We start from the raw sequence: 20669 nt of genomic DNA, 5'->3' as shown, positions 1-20669 counted from the left end.
CAACTTCTGGTGTGTTCCCTGTAGGCCACTGTCCAGACAGACGACCTGGCCCCAGGGTTCCAGGCAGGGTCCAGGCTCACCGATTGTTGCTGGAGACGTTGGAAGGAGGGGTGAGTGGGGCTACCCCTCAGTGCCTTGGCCCTGCAGCTTGAGGTCACACGCTGGCTTCGGCATCGGCAATGGGTCCCACACAGGCCTGTGCCGGCCTCGCTGTGCGGGCACCCCTCTGCTGGGGTGGGTCTCAGCAGAGATGGAGAATATTGTGCTGTTGAGAACACTAAACGTGTTAACTGTCAGTGAGACTATACGTGATTCCTACCATTTTCTTCATGTATCTTTGTATTTCTAGATCTCCTACAATAAACATGTATTAAATTACTATTCTAGTGAAAGAAATAAAAGATAGTAAACTTCCACCTCTAGACAAGATGGAGTGACAGGGGCTGAATGTACTTGTCTGCCCAAAACAACTAAATAAGAGACAAGACTATTCAAACCAGGATCCTCAAGGCAATGGGTATCAGACAAAAAGGGGCCATGACCCGAGAAACGGGACACAGACGCGATGAGCCCTCCGAGGGCCCAGCCGACTTCCCGGAGAGAGTTTCCAGGTCACAGTGCTGGGAGGTGACGCAGGTGGAGCCAGGGGACCTCCTGAGTTGAGGGCGCTAAGAGTCGGGGAGACCAAGGCAGCTACAGTTTGCAGGGCAGAGGATGAGGGAGGGGAGCTGCACTTAGCGAGAACCCTGGAAAGGCACAGAGGGCCCCTGAGAGGCAGCAGAAGGCTGATGAGCAAATTGAATCTGTAGTTAAAAATCTTCCCCTCTCACATACAAAATAACCCCGGGCTTAGACGGCTTCACAGGGGAGCTCCAGCCAACATTTAAGAAAGAGCTAATAGCAATTCTACATAAGCTCTTCCAGAAAGTTGAAAAGCAGGGATTTTTCTCGAGTCCTTCCAGGAGGCCAGCATGATCTTGATATGAAAACCAAAGACATTACAGGAGAAGAAAATAGGAACAAGCATCCCCCTTTAGAAGTCCTAAACAAAAGCTTACCAAATTGAACCCAACAATGTATTAAAAAGATAATACATCATAACCAAGGAGAATTTTCCCCAATATATCAGGATTGTCTTAAGGATTGAACACATAAAAATCAATTTAAGTCACCATATTAACGAACTGAACGAAAAACAATGTGATTCTCTCAATAGACACAGAAAAAGCATTTGACAAATTCCAACATGCATTCTCAAAACACTCTTGGCAAACAGGAGTAGAAGCAACTTCTTCAACCTGATAAAAGGCAACTCTGAACACCCCACAGCTGACATCATACCTACTTGTGAAAGACTGGGTGCTTCCCCTGAGGCCAGGAACAAGTCAGGGACAGCACTCTCAATGGTCCCATTCAGCATTGCACAGGAGGTTCTAGTCAGGGCAATTAGGAAGGAAAAAAGAAAATGAAAGGCATCGTTATTGGAAAGAAAAGAATAATACTGTCTTTATTTGCAGAAGACAAGTTCATCTATGCAAAAAAATCTAATGGAATTCATGAAACAAAAAGCTTCTAGAGCTGAGGAGTGAACATCACAAGGTTGCAAGGTCAAGATCAATGCCAAGAGTCACTGCATTTCCATACCCCAGCAACGGACAGCCAGAAATTAAAATGGAAAGAACAACACACTTGTCATAACATCAAAATTATGAACTAGGGATAAATCTGATAGAAGGTGTGAAAGACTTGCACACATAGAAAACATTGCTGAGAAAACGAAAGAGGACATAAGAAATGAAAACTTACACCATCTTCATGGGCTGAGACTCCATGTGCATAAGATAGAAGTTATCCCCAAATTGATCTACACATTCAGCAAAATCCCAACTGAAGTCTCAAAAGGCTTTTTTTTTCAAAGAGGATTTGACAAACTCATTCTAAAATTCATATAGAAAGGCAAAGGCCCTATAACAACCGGAACATCTTTGGAAGATAAGAGCAAAGTTGGAGGATTTACACTAGCTGATTTTTAGACTTTATAAAGCTGTAGTAACCAAGATAGTGTGTTTATAAAATGCTCAGAAATAGAGCCATACACACATGGACAATTGGTTTTTGACAAAAGACTCTCAGTGAAGAAAAGAGAGTTTTTTCAACAAGTGGTGCTAAAACAACTGAATAACCACATGGAAGAAGGAACATTTATCTGTACCCCAGGGCCTCATAAAAAATGAACTCAAAATGGATTATAGATCTAAATGTAAAACCTAAAACTATAAAACTTCCAGAAGAAAACATATGAGAAAATCTTTGTAGGTTAGGCAGAAATTTCTTAAATTCAACACCAAAATAAATGAATAAACTAGAATTCATCAAAATGTAAAACTTCTGTTCTGCAAAAGACATGTTTAAGAGAATGAAGAGATTGGCAACAAAGTAGGAGAAAATATTTGCAAATGATGAATCTGATAAGACTCCAACACGCCTTAAAGAACTCCCAAAATTCAATAATAAGAAAACTAAACTAATAACACCATTAAAAAATGGGCAAAAGATTTGAAACAGAAAATCCCTCAAAGAAGACATAGAAATTCAGATCAAAACACAAAAAATGATGATCGACATCATTAGTTACCAGGGAAATTAAAACCACCATGAAATGCCACTGTCCACGCATTAAAATGGCTAAAATGAAAAAGACTGACAGTGTCAAGTGTTGATGAGGATGTGGAGTGTCACGGTTGAATGTCTGTGTCCCTCCAAAATTCGCATACTGAAGCCTTAGCCCCCAGTGGAGCTGTATTGGAGATGAGCCTCTAAGGAAGCAATTAAGGTAAAATGAGGTCCTAGGGGTGGGGCCCTAATCCAATAGGATTAGTGTCCTTATGAGAAGAGACGCCAGAGAGTTTGCTCTTTTTCTCTGCATGTGTGCACTTGTGAAGGCTCTGTGAGGATACAGCAAGGAGGTGGCTGTCAACAAGCCAGGAGAGAGCCCTCACCGGGAATCAAATCTAGCAGCACTTTGGTCAGGGACTTCCAGCCTCTAGAATGGTGGGAAAATTAATTTTTGTGGTTTAACCCCCACCCCCTTTCTGTGGTATTTTGCTAGAGCAGCCTGGGCAGACCAAGATATTAAACAACTGAGGATGTGGAGAAACTGACACTGCTGGTGGGGGTAAAAAATGGAAGAGCCACTTTTAATAGCAGTTTGACAGTTTCTTAAAAAGTTAACGATATGCGGCCAGGTGCGGTGGCTCACTCCTGTAATCCCAGCACTTTGGGAGGTCGAGGGAGGCAGATCACAAGGTCAGGAGATCGAGACCATCCTGGCTAACATGGTGAAACCCCATCTCTACTAAAAATACAAAAAAATTAGCCGGGCATGGTAGCGGGTGCCTGTAGTCCCAGCTACTCAGGAGGCTGAGGCAGGAGAATGGCGTGAACCTGGGAGGCAGAGTTTTCAGTGAGCAGAGATCGCGCCACTGCACTCCAGCCTGGGCGAGAGCGAGACTCCGTCTCAAAAAAAAAAAAAAAGTTAATGATATGCCTCCCACAGGATCCAGACCTTTGACCCTAAGTTTTTTGTCAAGGGAAATGAAAGCATATACGTCCATACAAAGACTTGTCTACAAATATTCACAAATGTTCACAGCAGCTTTGTTTGCAGTGGCCACGGACTAGAAACAGCCCAAATATCCAACAACAGGAGAACCGGTAAACCAACTGCAGTCTCTCTACACAATGGAGTCCTAATAGGAATATGCCACATTGATCCACACAGCAGCACAGACGGATCTCAGAATAATCATGCTGAGTGACAGGAGCCAGACCAAAAACAAACAAACCAACCAAAAAAAAAAAAAAAAAAACCATACTGGATGATTCCACTGATATAAGTTTCTAGAAAATGCAAACTAATCTATAGTGACAGAAACAGATCAGTGGTTGCCTGGGGATGGGGTTACACAGAGGGCAGAAGGGGGACAGGGTTGCACAGAGGGACAAAAGGGAATGTTGGGGGTGCTGCATAGGTTCATTATCTTGATTGTGGTCATGGTTTCATAAGTGTACACGTGTCAAAACTTGTCAAATTGCATGCTTTAAACGTGTTTATTTCACGTCAATATTACCTCTGTTTTTAAAATTCTAGATAATCACGACTGCAAAATGGCAGGATAAGGATGTCCAAAAAGCCTCATTGATGAAAGCAATGAGAACACTGGCAAAAATGATCAGAATCAACTTTTTCAGACCTCTGGAAATTAACCAAAGATTTGCAGTGAGGAATGAAATTTCAGTGAAAAGCAATAGCCTGGCAGCCAATGGGGTAGAGAACTGAAGCCGAGCTCCCCCAAAGCCTCTTCCCAGAGAACTGTCATTATCTGAGCTGCCTCTCTGTTCTGTGGAAGACTCTACTTGCAAGACTATCTTTGCCTAATTGACTCGGAGCTTAACCAGTAGGAACAGCCCAGGGGCATTTGTTAAAAAGAAGAAGAAAAAACAAAACAAAAAAAAACAGGCAATGGTTTCACATTGCAGGTGCCTGAGGCAGTGGATAACAGGTTGGGGGGGAAATAGGCTAACAAAAATGTTTAACAGGAAAATCTGGGGGAATGAGACATCCATAGGGAGATCTGAAAAGCTCCTGCATACTCCTGGGAACCTCAAAGGCCATGCTCATGCCCAGGGCTGTACACATGCTCAGTAAAGGCTTGAGAAGACCATGTGCTCATCTCCCACTAATCATTAGGCAGGTAGTGAAGGCTGAGGCAGAGCTGACAGCTGCCTGGCTGAGTGTTGATGGCATTGCCCTGTCACTGCATGGAGCTCCTCAGCAAAGATGGAGAGACTCTTCAGTTCCAGATGCTTAAGGAAATCTCTGCCCAATTATTCGATGGCCGCTAAGCTAAGCGAGCAGAGACTTCAGTGGGCACACATGATAAAGAATATAGACTCGACAGAATTTGTCCAGAAATCACTAAACAAATAACAACAATAACAAGTAGAAACAACAAACTCTGGGAAGGGAACAGAATTTGATTTCTAGAATTACAACATTCCATTATATTAAATGTCCAGTTTTCAAAAAAGAGTTTTAGAGATATACAAAGAAATTTTAAAAAGTCTCAAACATGGGGAAAAAAGCAAATAATAGAATCTGTCCCTGAGAAAGCCCAGAGATTAGAGTTACTGGACAAAGACTTTAAATCAGTTGCTTTAAATAGGTCCAAAGAACTAAAGGAAACTATGTATAAAGAGCTAAAAGAAAGTATGAGAACAGTGTATCACCAAGTAGAAAATACAACAAAAAGATGTAAATTATTTCTTTAAAAAAATTCTGGAGTTGAAAAGTACAATAACTCAAATGAAGCTTTCATTGCAGGGGCTCAGCAGAAATTTGAGCAGGCAGAAGAAAGAATCGACAAACTAGAAGATAGGTCAGCCTGTCCAGTTTGAGAAACAGAACAGCAACAACAACAACATGAATGACGAAAAATGAACAGAACCTTCAGAGACCTCTGGGACACCATCAACCATACAAACACACACATCATGAAGTCCCACAAGGAGAGGAGAGAGAGAAAGGGAAGAAAGAATATTTGAAAAAATAACAGCCAACTCAACTTTGATGAAAACATTAATCTACACATCCTAGACGCTCAACAAACTCCAAGTAGAATAAACTCAGAGAGATCCACACCCAGACACATCATAATCAAGCTGTGAAATGTGAAAAGCAGAGAGAATTCTAAAAACAGCAAGAGAGAAGGGACTCATCTCATACAACGAATCCTAAATAAGATTAACAGATGACTTATTAGAAATCATGAGGCCAGAAAGCAGTGCAATTACATATTCAAAGTGCTGAAAGAAAAAGACTGCCAACCGAGAATTGTATAATAGTATAGCTATCCTTCAGGAGTGAAGGAGAAATTAATACAAATAAATAAACAACAAAATAAAATGATAAAATATAAAATTATACAAATACCATGTATTATATATAAAATTATATAAAGTAAAAATGCTAAATATAAATACAATTATATATGTGTGCGTGTATACATACTATATATCAATTTTTTAAACAGTTTTTAAACAAAATCTGAGATAATTCATCACTAGCAGACCAGATACTACAGGGAGGCCTACAAGCTGAAATGTAAGGACACTAGACAGCCACTCACAGCAACTTGAAGAAATAAAAAACACTAGTAAAGGTAACCATGGAAGTCAATATAGAAGATGGTGTGAATGTATTTTTTCCATTTTAATCTTGTATGCTTAGACATAGAGTTACCATATGTGTTAAGCTGTTTTTATGGAGCTATAAATACCTGAGACCAGCTCATTTATAAGAGAAGAGGATTAAGTGGCTCACAGTTCTGCAGGCTGTACAGGAAGCATAAGGGCTTCTTCCTCTGGGGGGGCCTCAGGAAGCTCTTACTCAGGGCAGAAGGTGAAGGGGGAGCGGGTGAGTCACGTGGTGAAAGCGGGAGCAGTGGGGTGGGGGACGTGCCACACACGTTTAAACACCAGATCTCACAGGAACCCAGAGTGAGAGCTCACTCTTCACCAAGCGGATGGCTCAAGCCATTGCTGAGGGAGTCACGCCCGTGACCCAAACACCTGCCACCAGGCCCCACCTCCAACACGGGGGCTCACAGTTCAACATGAGACTTGGCAAGGATGTGCATTTAAACTATATCACCAAAAACCCGGGAAGTCTAGGCCTGGGCTGATACTCAACTGAAAACAGGTCCACACGAAACTTGTGAATCAATGTTGATCACAGCATTATTCATCATAGCCAAAAGACAAAATCAGCCCAAATGTCCGTCAGCTGATGGACAGGTTAAACATGTGGCCCATCCATGCAACAAAATGTTGCCCAGCCTCGAGAGGCATGAAGGACTGACGGGTGGAACGACACAGAGGAGCCCCAGAAACACCCACCATGCTGCTGCCCGGAAGAGGCAGACGCGGAAGGCCACGCGCTCTGGGACCTCATCCATGGGAAGCGCACAGAGGCGAGGGCTGCCGGGGGCTGGGAGGAGGCGGCACAGGAGCGCCGGCTGTGGGGATGGTGTTTCTCCCGTGGGCGGTGGGCCAGCTGACCCTGGCACTGCACCACAATGGGAGTGGACCGGATGCCGCTGAACTGCCTGGACTTTCGAGGGGTAAATTCCAAGGTATGTGAATTACATTTTAATTTAAAAACATTCTGTGAGAGATCATTTTGCTAAAGACACCATCTATGCTTAAAAGCCTGCACCCATGCCAGGCCATACCACTGTGGGCCCTGGTGGCCCCACCCAGGGAGCAGTCCAGCTGCGAGCCCAGGCCGATGGGGCCAGCACGGATGGGAGGAGGCATGGAGGGTCCCACAGACGCTGCGGCCCAGCCTGGCCTGAGAGGGGCCACCTCTGTGCTGGGGCTCCCAGGCACCTACCTTCTGTGGCAACTCCTGGCTCCGGTCGGCTCCCAGCCCCTCTGTGGCTTTGGAGGCCGAATCTGCCTGCATCTGCCATTGATTTCCAATTCCAAGGATGTTGTGTTTACAGTGTAGTGAGATGGGTTCGTGTTTCTGCAGGAGATTCTAGAAGCCAGACCTCGGAGTGGGGGAGGTGCTGGGCCTCCCTCCCACCTGGGTAACCCGACCCCGAGCCTGGGGAAGCTGGCTCGGCAACCCCAGCCCTGACCTCTCCTCGTGGGCCTGGCACAGCAGGCTCTGGGCACAGCCAGGACCCCCAGGGCCTCAGTCTAGCCCCTCATTTTCCAAGGAGGCAACTGAGGCCCAGCCAGGCTTTCAAGGCCGGGCAGAGCCAGCCTGGAACTCAAGTCCCCAACTCCCAGTCATGGAATGTTGTACAAGAGGATTCTGGCAGCCAACCCTGACATCTTTAAAAATGATCTTTCTGGCCCTTAACTACTGGGGCAGCACAGTTCCTCGGCTGTCTGTCTTTGTGCTGGGCTGTGCCTGGCTTTGTCTGCAGCTGTCAGTCCTATTTTGTCCACTAGGAACAAGGCCAGGGCAGCCTCTGTGATCCCCTCGAGCTGGCCAGTCTTCCCTGACCCTTCCCTCTCGGCCCCTGGCCTTGCTGTGCTCGTGTCCATGGACACCTGCTGCCCACCCGGACGGGCACCACTGTGTGGACACAATCCTGGGAGGGGTGGGGGGCACCACTTTGGGAACTGAGGGTCTGAGCTCTGCCCTGTCTCTGAGCCTTTGTTTTCCTTGTGTGCAGACGAGTGCTCCAGCCAGGTCCTCTCCAAAGTCTCGGCCCACTGCCTGGTGCAATCTCTGCCTGACAAACCCGGCCCCCCGAAGTGCTCTCACTCCTTCGAGTCTCATTTTGTTAATGGGGGCTGTTCTTGTGGAGGGTCTCACACTCATTGTCTTAGCTGACCCCACAGCAGGGAGGTGGGGAGGGCAGGGATCTTCTGCTCACTCTGAGGACAAGGAGACAGCCTGGAGGGGGTGGCTGGAGGGTCTGGCTCTGTCCCTTCCGCTGCACTGGGCCAGGAGCAGGACCCCAGTTGCCCAACTACCCTGTAGTCCACACCTGGAGGATGCTGTCACCCGTGAGTGCCCCGGACCTGGGGCGCTGTCCTGGCACTTGGCACCCTTTCCAGATGAGGGGGCAGCCCAAGCAGGCACCCAGCAGGCGGGAGACAGAGCTAGGCCTGGCACCAACCTGGCTTCCTTCGAGCCTTTACAGGTCCCGGGGGCATCTGGGAAAACTCTTGAGTTGGGTTTCAGTAGCAGGAACGGGTCAGGCCCCACAACCCAAGCAGAGGCAGTGGAGACTGGGAGGCAGCTCGCTGCCCTAAGAGGACGGTAGTGGGGCCCTAGGCCCAGAGATGAGCCGCGTCCCACCCCACGTGGTACACCCCTGCCCCTGCACACAGCAGGCCCCTCACAGGGCTCTACTCCAGGGCGTGTGCTGGCGGCTGGAGAGGCCCGAGAGGATGGTGGTTCCATGGAAATGGGAGAGTGGACACTGTGCCCAGGGTGCCGGTCCCAGCCCCAGGGCCAGCGAGGTCAAGGTCTCCTTGCTGGGCCTCCCTTCCACTAGGGGTGACCATAGGCGGTGGTGTGAACACCCGCAGGGGCTGTTCTGATCAAGTCCACTCAGCATCTTCCTGTCTGAGCGTCAAGGGCATGCCAGCAAGCAGGGCACTCCCTGCACCTCCACACAAACCGGCATCTTCTTTGTCCTGACTTAAGTGGCCTCCAGCCCCCTCCCCAGTCCCTCCCCAGCTCCCCACCCAACTCCCTCCCCAGCTCCCCACCCAACTCCCTCCCTAACCCATCCCCAGCTCCCTCCCCAGCCCAACCCCAGCTCCCTCCACAGCCCCTCACCAGCTCCCTCCCCAACTCTTCTCCAGCCCCCTCCCTAACCCCTCACCCACCCCCCGCAACACTTCCCCAGATCCTTGCCCCACCCCTCCCCAACCCCCTCCCCAGCCCCCCTCCCTGACCCCTCCCCAGCACTGTCCCCAGACCCTCCCCAGATCTTCCCCAGGCCCCTCCCCAGCCCTCTTCTCAGCCCCTGGGTGTCAAGCCTCTTGCAAGGACAGACCAGCTGGCCGTGGTGCTGGCTCTTGGACTTTCTGGAGCAGCTCCCTGGAGACCTAAGGGGGCTGGGGCAGGGGCAGACACAGGTGTTCAGCCCCCGTGCCCAGCCCACTCACAGGAGAGTTAGCAGGGCAGATGCCAGACCCCAAGGGGGGGACTGACTATGGGCTTGGGACAATAGTACCTGGAGGGGCAGGTGAGCAGGGCTGACTCAGTAGCTGCAAGGGACGCTGGGCCTCCAGCCTGGCCGCATTCACACCTGGCCATCCTGGCAAGCTCAGGGCTGAGACCAAGTTCCGGGGGTGCAGAGCAACGCCTCCAGGCCTGTTGCCCCAACTCAACATCTCGGGATCCACTGTCCAAGCATGGGTGCCCTGCAGGGGGCTGGTCCTCCCAGGACCTCCACGCGGGGACATGGGCTGCCAGACCCACCCCCTGCTGCCGTGGCTGGATCCAGGGCCGCCTTCCTCTGCAGACACTCGTGGGCAGGGGGTGGGAGCACAAGCCTAGGGAATGCAGGAGACCCTGATTGCAGTTCTGGTTTAGCCGCAAACCAGCTGCGTCCTGGCCCCTGGTGGCCACATGGGCGCCATGCTCTCAGGTGCGTGGGGCTCCCATGTCCACGGCTCCTGCCCAGATGCCCCTCCACGTCTGTGTACCTCCCTGCTGCTACCAGGCCCCGGGCTGAGCCAGCGCGACCAAGGCCCAGCCTCAGAGCCCACGCTGCCTCCTGGCCTCTCCTGCCTCACAGGCCCTGGCCCAAGCTGGTGTCCATGCTCCTCGCTCAGAGCTCCGCCAGCCCGTCCTCCCTGGCTTCCTGCCACTCTCTGTGCGTGAGTCACTGGGCAGGAGCTACCACGCCAAGAAAGGAAGCCGATAGGGTGGAAAGTGTCCTCAGTGTGTGTCGTCAGGGGCACCGGCCTGGCCACCTACCGCCGGGCCCCCAGGACGAGTGACGGGGGGCTTCTTCTCAGGGTGCACTTGGAGTCACAGACACCCCAGGGCAGAAGAGCCATGAGTGCTTGCGGGGTCCAGGCTTCGGCTCCCGCAGAAGCTTAGGCTGAGGCGCCGCGGAAATCGGCAGGGTCCGGTTTTGGATCCGGTTTACGTCTCTGCTGTCGCCAAAGTTTTGCCTTTTCCCGAATGTTACAGAAATGAGGTCTCACAGGATGTGGCCCGTCTGGCTTCCTTCACTTAGAAAAGCGCGTTTAGGACTCGCCTGTGCTGCGAAGGGCCAGCGCGTGCCTTTTACCCTCAAGATCCCGCGGTATGGGGGAGTCCACAGCTGTTTTATCCCCTCGCCGGTGATGGGCACCTGAGTTCTCTCCAGTGCGTAGGGGGTTACAAACCAGCATCTCTCCACATTCACTCCCAGGTTTTGTGTGAATACAGGTTTTCAGTTCATTCGGGTGCACGCCCAGGACGGGTTTCTGTTGAGCCCTGGCTCCTCTGACTGGAGGGTCCACCCAGACAAAGGGGTGGTCACACTGGAAGTGCTGAGCATGGGCGAGGAAGTGCAGCAGCCTCAGCGGCAGTTTCCAGAATACTCTTCCTTGGTGGGCAGAGGCAGCTTGCTGGGAACCCGAGGCTCCGCAGGTTTTGCAAGTTTGGTAAGACGGCATCACACGTGAGACGCACAGGTGCCTGCAATCACTCGTCCTCTGCAGCAGCAGCGAGCAACTCCCTGACCCCGGAGGTGGGGATGGGTGGGGCCAGGCCACGTAACAAGCAGCCCTCAGGACTTGCGGCCTTCCCATCCATGCTCCATGCCCAGCATAGGTGCCTGGGAGGTGTTGTCCTCACTGTGCTAACGCACATGACACAGGAACTTGGGGGGAGAGATGCCAGCATGGTGCCCAGGGTGGAGTCCCTTTGGGGCAGCCTGCGTGGGGCACCACTGTGACCCAGGAATGGACTGAGAGCCCACCAGCGCAGGACCATGAGCACCGTCCCTCTTGGGTTTCCTGTGGAATTGAGGGTGGGGGTCTGGCCAGTGAAATCTCCAGTGCCAGGTGCCCATCAGATGCCCGGCTGCCCATGTGCAGTGTTTGCCAGTTACTGTGGTGTAAATATTCCTGCCTGGCTGATCTCAAAGCAAAGCGCTGAGCTAAGCTGCACACAGTGACTCGGACAGCACCGCACGGCGGCCCCAGCACCTGTGCAGCATGGACTCCCTAAGGACTCTGGGCAGAGTGAATTTTAGGGGTGCAACAACAGCTGTGAGGTCCCTGGGGCATCCTCCTGGCCAGCTGCCACCAACACAGCCCAGCCTCTCCGTCCTGGAGGCCCCCGCCCCGGGTCCTGCAGAGCCACATGATGTTTGTCTGATGCCGTCTCTCTTCCAGCTCTGCTCTGAGGCCTGACCGTCCCTGGCCACCAAGTGTCTGCTGACTGAGAGCTCCAGCTCCGGAGAGGTGCCCAGTACCTGGTGAGCAGAGGGACCTGAAGGAGCAGGTGCCTCTTCCTCAGACATCTGCAGTCACTTCACAGTGAATGAGGCTCCAGCCGGGTGCCCTGAGAAGTGGCCAGCATCCCACCCGGGAGAAGACCGCACAGCCACAGCCAACGTGGAGCTCTAACTCAGGGCTCCAGCCTCCAGCCCAGTCCTTTTCCTTGAGTAGGGATGACCCCCACAGTGGCTTCTCCACATTGCTTAGGTGGGGAGCACATGTGGTGAAGACGGGCAGCCTGCAGGTGCCTGCTATGCGTGGGGGCCACGGCCGATGGAAAGCTGAATCAGGAGTGAAAACAGAGGAAGTGTTTCTGAAAATATAACAAGTCAGTGGGAAATCAATTTATCCAAAAGCAATTTAAAGCAGCCTTGCAGGAACACGGGTCCACACTGGCGAGGCCATCACTCACCTGTGGGCGGTGTCTGTCCATCCACTCAACAGATCCACGAGCCTCTGCCCGGCGCCATGCCCAGCCCTGGGGCGCCAGCCCCCCGAGCTCATGGCCAGGGTGGGGCTCCTGACAGATTCCTGTGGGCAGTGAGGGCTGAGGTGCTGAAGTGCCAGGCAGCCTTGCAGCGACCACAGTTCTGCTTGACCCTGCAGTGGGGACGTTTGCGCAGAGCCGCCGTGCTGCCCGGTCGGGGGTCCCGGGCGCTGGTCACGCCCAGGACTGGCCCCACGGCCAAGATGGTGCCGCACAGCCTGGCCTTTTGTCGGGTTCCCAGGATTCACACAGATGCGACCCCCGACCCTGCACAGAGCCCCAGAGCCCTGGAACCCTGGCTGGTAGAAACAGACAAGAGTGAAGGGTTCCTATTCCCCTTTTCTGAGACCGGAAGGGCCCCCTGGGCTGCTGTCTGGTGAGCCGTTGCTCTGCACGGGCGAGAGGTAGGCAGAACTGGCCATGCCTCCCCCACCGTCTTCAGGGAGCCAGGCCCGTGTTACCAGCCCTGTTCTCCCGGGAGAGGCAGGGTGGCACACAGTGCCTTCTCCAAGAGGCTCCTGGCACGAAGCACAGAAGCTGCTCCCCCTGTGAAGCTCCCAGCCCAAGGCGAGGGGACAGGGCACCATCCCGCCAGGCTCCCTGCCAAGGTGAGGGGACAGGGCACCATCCCGCCAGGCTCCCTGCCAAGGTGAGGGGACAGGGCACCATCCCACCAGGCTCCCTGCCAAGCCCTCTGGAGCATGGATCAAGGACTGTGGCGTGGGCAGAGGCTCCAAGGACATGTGGTCCAGGTTCCTGTTTCAGATGAGGGAAACTGAGGCCGGGGGGTCCCCAAACCACTCCCTGCAGGGTCAGAGGTTGACCTCAGCCCGGCTGAGTCCCCGCTGCTCGTGCACCTGTCTCTCCCCATCCCAGAGAGGCTGGAAGGTGCCTGATGGGGCCCAGGCCAGGGGACCCCTCCCACCCTCAGAAGATGGGGACTGGGTGCAGGAGGTCCAGAGGGGGCAGGCCAGACTCTGGCTACTGTCCCTGCCACCAGCCCGTGGCCCAGCGCGGGGACAGCTCCACACAGCAGGGACAGCGAGGGTGTGCAGGAGGGAGGCCAGGCTGTCTCCACTGCCACCACCACTGCCTGAGGGACGCCTCTACAGCACAGCACTCGTGGCCCTGGGTGGGGTGGAGGGAGAGCCAGGCATCAGGCCAGTGAGGCTTCAGAGTCCACGCGGCGCTGGCGTCTGAACCAGCAGGGCTGTGGGACCTGAGCAACCACGTGGCATCGTCTGCCACAGGCCCGGGCCTCCCCCGACACCCCTGGCCACTGTGGAGGCTGCAGTCCGGTGCCACCTCCCAGGGGGCAACTTCAGTCTGTGCTCCTCCTCCTGGCCGTGAGATGGGCCCAGGGCCTGCCCCGCACAGCTGGGTGTGCTGCCTCAGACCGAGCCCACCACTGAGGGAGATGCAGGAGGCCCACACACAGCTGCTGCCACTCGGCCCCATCGGCTGCTCCCCTGCAGGGCTGATGTGAGCAACCCCCATCGCGGGGGGAGGAGGAAGCGGCCCGTGGCCCAGCTCCCAGAGCTGCAGGGGCATCAAGACAGTGGCTCCCTCCCGCCTGCTGTGGAGGCGGCCCTGAGGCCTTGGCCTGGCCCCCGCCCTGCCACCCTGCTCAGCCCAGCAGCAGAAACAGGACTCAGTGCCCCATCTCAGAGAGTAGGAACAGAGCTGGCATTGGGCCGAGCACCCCCGTTCCCAGCTGCTCAGGGCTGAGCAAATCACAGCTCTGAGCAACTCTGAATCCTTGGCACCCATCCTCCTCCCAGAACACCACAATTCCCGGGGCACCCACCTTCCTCCCCAGCGTACCCACCTTCCTCCACGGGGACCCGCCTTCCTCCAGGGATACCTGGGTGCCTTCCTCCCAGGGCACCCACCTTCTTCCCAGGCACCTACTTTCCTCCTGGGGCACCCACCTTCCTCTGGGGGCACCTGCCTTCCTCCAGGGTCACCCACTATCCTCCCAGAGTACCCCATCTTCCTCCCAGGGGCACCCACCCCATCTTCCTCCCAGGGGCACCCACCCCATCTTCCTCCCAGCGGCATGAGGCTCCTGGGGAGCTGTGTCTGCGGGGGCAGCATGTGCAGCCTGTGTCCAGTCCTGGGCAGGGAGTCTCACGACAGCCTCCAGATGAACCTGCACCTGCCCAGCCAGGGTGGCCTTGACCCGGCCAACACCAGGGCCTGGCCTCTCCCACATGGGGTCATCTGCTCACCCAGGGAGGGCTCAAGGCTCACCCCACAGCCCCTTCCTCCTGCCACAGGGAACAGGGGACCAGGGCAGCCTCCAGAGCAGTCCCCAGGGTGCAGATGGCCCCAGAGCCCCCAGACCAGCCCCAGCCCTGGGCTCCTGGACCATGGCCGGAAGGGATCTTCCCCCTCAGGGCTGGAGATGCCTGGCCTGGCACCAGCTACTCAGCCTTCTCCAAGGCACTTTAAAAAACACCCAGCAGCAGCACCTCATCCTTAGGGCACCCGCAAAGCTGAAGATGCAGACAAAAAATACAGGGTGAGACTCCTGGAGGCGACAGGGCTGAGCTCGTGCCCTGTGAGCTCTTTCCCAGGTTACAGAGCTGAAAGGAGCCCAGGGACCTGGAGGAGGCTGTGCCAACCGCCGCCTGGTGGCTGGAGGTTGAGGGGCCAGCAGCCGCCAGCCTGCCCATGGGCACTCAGACCCCACGGCCAGCGGCTTCTGGAGCAGGCCAGGAGGAGGCAGCGAAGCCCCCTCTTGGGGTCTGTTTCTTGCTTCCAGCCAGAGCCACTCTGGGATCTTTTTGATGTGCCCTTGGATGCCCTTGTTCAGTGAGGGGGGCAGGCAGGGGCAGGCGGAACAGACCTCATCACTGAGCAGCCCCCAGAGCTCCTCCCCAGCCTCCCAAGGACCTCAGAGGGGGGCCCTTTCTCTCCCCTGCATCTTGGCCAACGGGTCCTGCACTGGAGCTGGGGCCTTGGTCAGACTCCAGGGGCCTGAAAATCTCCTCCTTCCCCACTGAGGCTGGGAAAGGAGGCAGGTGGGCCTGGACGCTCAGGCCGGGCTGCTGCTGGGCACCTCACTGGCTCTGCACCTACCTGCCCATGGTGCCAGCTGCCTTGCTGCTGCGTCCCCAGGTCACACATACTGGGAACCCCATGTGGCCACCCCCGCAAGGTTTGCAGAACCCGTCCCGAGCCCCCTGCTTGTCTTTCCCAACATGAGTCCCCAGTGGAGGGTGGCCTGGGACCCTGTCTTTCCTGACATGGGTCCCCTGTGGGGGTTGGGCTTGGACCCTGTCTTTCCCGACATGGGTCCCCTGTGGGGGGTGGGCTGGGACCCTGTCTTCGGCTCTTGTTCCGCAGCTTGCCCTAGCTGGCAAGGGCTGCAGACTCGGCCGACAGGCCAAGCTTGCCAGAATCACTGGTCCCATGCAAAGCCAACACCCAACTCCAATGGGCGGCAAAGCGCCTCAGGCACAGAGCCTCCTTTCATCTCTGCAGCAGGCTGAGTTTAAAAAGCAGATTTTCTACACGATGTCCTACGCGAGTCTCAACAGAGCTCAGGCCACGACCTCCAGCTGCCTGCAAGCCTGCATCTTCCTCTGGGAGGCCTCCCCCCTCACCCTGCATCAGGGCCCGGGCTTGAGGGGTGATGGAGGCAGGTTCCCCTGCAGCTGGCGGTTCTAGGAGCAGGTGCCTGAGGCGGAGGCCATGGCCTCTGGGCAGGTGGCAACTTTGCCCCCACCAGAAACTGCAGCCCTCACGGCATCCCACATTGCCCCAGCCTCTGCCTGGGCCAGGCCCTCAAGCTGCTGGCTGGGGTGCCCAGACCGTGGAGGCAGTGGTTGAAGGCCAATGGCTTCTGGTATCATTAAAGACTCTGTTTTTACCTCCTCTGGGCCTCAGGAGACCAGCCTGGCACCAGAGGAGGGGCTGGCAGAGCCCCAAGCCGATCCAGGCTCCAGTCCACACCCACCGGCCCCAGGTCTGGCCACAGGCTGGGCCCTGGTGTGCAGACAGCAGTGGCCACTGCTCCAGGGCCTTTGCACAAGGTGGCTGCAGGTCCAGGTGCTCATGGGGAGAGGGTCCACAGCAGCCTCTTGTTTTCCTTCCCTTCTTGGGAGACAGCTGCTCCCCCTGGCTGTTTCCAGGAAGTGTGTTTGTTATTTGGCTCCTGGAAACACCATGTGATGAAACAGGCTCTGTTGGGCTGGCCTGCCAGGCGGAGGCTGTGGGCGCCCAGGAGTCCCACCACGAAGCAGGCGGCAGAGGCCCGACGGCCCCACCCTGCAGGCCAGGACCTGGCACCTAAACGGGGAGATGGAAGAACATGGAAAATTCCCTAAGAGCAAATTGATGCTCAGCTTCCGCGGGCACCAACTTGCTGCAGAATCCTGCCTTGCAGATCTTCGTTCCTCGAGCATTCGGACGCCTCGGGCCCCAGAAGTTCCAGAACAAGAAAGCTCTGTTTCATGCGGACACGCTCACACACGCACACATGCTCACACACGCACTTATACGTGCACACACACGCACTCACGACACACACACGCTCACGTGCACACACACACGCACACACACACTCGCGTGCTCACACACGACACACATACACGCATGCTCACACGTGCACAGGCACACTCACACATCCATGGCCACGTAGCCCCAGTCTCAGCATCATGTCCTCTATTTAGAAATATTGGCTAAATACCTAATAAATAACTAAACAGAAATGTAATCTTTAATAAAGTCTCACAAACCAAGAGCCAGCTGGCAGTTCCATTTAGAACATCCATGAACACAGCTGCATTTATAGGAAAACTTCTCCGTCAGTGATGCTCCCATGTGTGACAGCTGCCCCCAAATGTCCTTCCTTCCCCTCCACACCCCCTCACAGCCCAGGGCCCTGGGGACACGGGTGCCGAAGGGCTGGATCTGGTGGACAGGCCAAACCTGGGCCATGGGCCACGGTACTGAGGAGGCGGGGCCCTCAGGGAGGGACGGGGCTCCCCGGGCCAGCCCTCTGCCAGCCGACCAAGACTCACCCTCAATTGTGCCCTCAAGCTGTCCTCCCTCAGCAGCCCCATGACTGTGACATCCAGACCAGTTCGTGGCCCTTAGGAGGGGAAACTGAGTCCCAGCCCCAGGGTCCTCTCTCGGCTTCACTAGGTGCCCCACAGAGAAGACAGCCAGAGTGTGTCACCTGACAGGCTCACCAGAACCAGCACAGGTAGGGGGACGGGGCAGGTGGGGACGGGGTAGGTGGGGATGGGGCAGGTGAGGACAGGACAGGTGATGGGGTAGGTGGGGGGATGGGGCAGGTGGGGATGGGGCAGGTGGGGGACGGGGCAGGTGGGGACAGGACAGGGTTGGACTCCAAAGGGAGGCCAGCAGCACTGTGTCCCAGGTATGCTGACAGTGGCCCAGAAGGGGTCAGGTCTCCTCCCCGGCCAGCAGCAGGGCTGTATGCTGGGAACAGGACCTCATGGTGAGCAGGTGGGAAGGAGGTGGGTGGAGATGGTGGGTAGGGCTGCCTGGAAGACTCCCCAGGGATGGCCACGTGTGTTGGGAGCACTGCTGGAAGGACGGTGTAGCCAGGAGGAAGTCCCAGGGACAGGGGTGAGGAGCCTGAGCCAAGAGCCTGGGTGTGAAGGAGTCACCCTCAGCAGGCTGGACCCACGGGCCCGGGGGGGCTCAGGGAGGGGGAAGGGAGATGGGGAGGGGGCTCAGGCCTGCCAGGAGCCGGGTCCTGGGCAGCAGAGGGTATGGTGCTCGGCAGTGCTGAACGGGAGTAGGCGGGAGGATGTGAAGCCAGGCCAGCCTCAGCGGCAGGGGTCCTGGGGCCTGTGTCCAGAGGTGAGGCCCACACAGCGGCGGGACTGGTCCTGCAGGCGCATGGCCACAGTAGGCAGGGCTTTGGGGCCCTGGCTGCCCAAAGCTTGATGCTAACCTAGGGCCAACCAGACCCCACATTCAGGGCACACCCCACGGTGTATCAGACATCTATAGCCATGTAGCAAATAACCCCAAAACGTAGCAGCTTAAAAACGCCTCCACGTGTTAGCTCCCCCGTTTCAGCGGCAGCATGGCTGGTGGCTGTGGCTCAGGTGGCAGCCACAGGCAGCCCCGCATCCAGGACGGGGCTCACGGGGCTGTGGGGAGGCCTCGGCCCCTGACCACGTGGCACCCCCAGGCTGCCAAGTCTCCTCCAGGTGCCAGAAACCACAGTCTAACCCCCTAGGCCTGGAAGTGATCTCCCTTGTGCTGCGCCCGCCATGGGCTGTGGCCACACGGGTCACCCTAAGGCCACACGGGCGGGGCGGCACCAAAAACATCAACACGGGGTCAGGGCGTCCGGGCCACCACAATGCCAGCTCCTGCAGTGCTGGCCACGTGCCCGGCAAGGAACCCTGCACACAAACCCTGCTCTGCCCACCCCCCAGGAGTCATGAGGCCCTCATCCTGCTGGGCTAGAGGCGGTGGCCTCTGCCCTCCTCATACGGGCTGCTGGGAGACCATGAGGTGGTGGCAGCAGTTGCCTGTGTGGAGGTGTGCTTGGTGCTCAGGCAGGGAAACGTGCGCACACACACACACACACACACACACACACACACTCTCACACATACATGAGGAAGGGCTTTTGGGGGAAGAGGAGCCCAGGGAACATGACTCCTGGCACCTTCCACGGCAGGACCAGGGGTCGAGGGTGCAGCAGGAACTCTGGCCTTGAACCCAGTGGCTCCGCCACATCTGGGGCTGCTCTCACCAGCTGTGCAGGCTGGCTGACTCCATGGCTCTGGGTCGTGGGCCGTGCTTGGTGCCTGGGGGGCCCGGCCTTCTGTGCCTCAGTCTCCCCCACCCCCTGCACAGCAGGCTAAGGGCGCCTGATCCATGGGACTTGGGGAGCTGAGTGGGATAATTTTTGGAAAGAACAGCCAGGGCCGGCATCAGTGAGGGCAAGAGCTTCTGGCCGCCTCTGCCCTTCCCATTCCCAGCTGCCCTGCAGGTGCCCACTGTGGCCTGGAGACACGGCTGTGGACGCCATCCGCTTGCGCTTTCTCCCTTTTTTAGCCCGAGGCTGAGCGGTCCTTCCAGACTGAGGTGCATGGCGCCTGGCTCTTGACTGGCAATGGAGTCGCTCTCCAAAGCTCCTGGAATGTTACTGACCGCCGGGCTGGGATGGCACTCACATTCTTCTAGGTGTGGATAGTGGAAACCAAACCAAAATATTAGCACAAGGCTAAGTTTGTTTTACAGCCTCCTGTAATATATGAGGTGCTTGTTTGGATTTTATCTAAACAACTTTCCCTGCACACCCAGCAGCTGCTGAGTTTTGGCTCCCGGACCCTGGAGGCCCTGCCGCCGAGGCTGGGGATGGCGGCTCCAGAGGTCATTCCTCCCCCGGAAGGACACACGCTGGCCTTGGGCCAGGGGACCCTCAGCGACAGGGTCACCCCAACATTCTGGAGGCTGTGGTTCTGCTTCCTCTTGGGCCTGAGCTGAGCAAGCTCTAGCTCTCGGGCTGAGCGCAAGGCAGGCAGGAGTGATGTCTCCAACTGTGCTGAGGTCTGCCCTGGGTGCAAGGGCCCTGTGTTTTCAGCGCTGCCGTGTGGCCCGTGGATGCCCCAGGCCCCTGGACAATTGAAACCTGGGGTCCACACTCCTGGACAGGGCTCTGGACAGTTGATGCCTGGGGTCCACACTCCTGGACAGGGCTCTGGACAGTTGATGCCTGGGGTCCACACTCCTGGACAGGGCTCTGGACAGTTGATGCCTGGGGTCCACACTCCTGGACAGGGCTCTGGACAGTTGATGCCTGGGGTCCACACTCCTGGACAGGGCTGAGGAGGTGGTGTCCCCAGACTTGCCTCGGCACAGCTGTGGGGGGCACCCCGGACACCCGCCCTGGCCTCAGTCTCCCATCCCAGCTGGCCCTGACACGGGTGCATGTGACGCCCTCTTGGCTCTGGCCTCTCAGACCCAGCTCAACCACGGCCGCCCAGACCCTTGGGCTCCGGTGTCTTCCCAAAGCTCTGAGAAGCACCCCCTTGGGGCAGCCAGGGCTCTGACCACCCTCCAAACCTCAGCTGGACTCCCTGTGGCCCAGTCCGGAAGGGTTCTCCTCAGAACAGAGGGCAGACGAGGCAAGAGTCGGTCTGAGTTC

At 55.8% G+C, this 20669-nt stretch overlaps 1 long non-coding RNA gene across 1 annotated transcript; it reads left to right on the top strand.

The window, feature by feature from the left end:
* Positions 1-6908: 6908 nt before the first annotated feature.
* Positions 6909-12377, top strand: LOC129022642 (uncharacterized). The gene is made up of 2 exons (XR_008496502.2): positions 6909-7193; positions 11929-12377. It is a non-coding gene; the product is annotated as an uncharacterized LOC129022642 (long non-coding RNA).
* Positions 12378-20669: the final 8292 nt, after the last annotated feature.

Source organism: Pongo pygmaeus, chromosome 22 (genome assembly GCF_028885625.2).
Source record: "Pongo pygmaeus isolate AG05252 chromosome 22, NHGRI_mPonPyg2-v2.0_pri, whole genome shotgun sequence".
NCBI classification, from domain to species: Eukaryota; Metazoa; Chordata; class Mammalia; order Primates; family Hominidae; genus Pongo; species Pongo pygmaeus.
The sequence above is the reverse complement of the archived record's forward strand: the minus strand, read 5'-3'. Positions and strand labels throughout refer to the sequence as shown.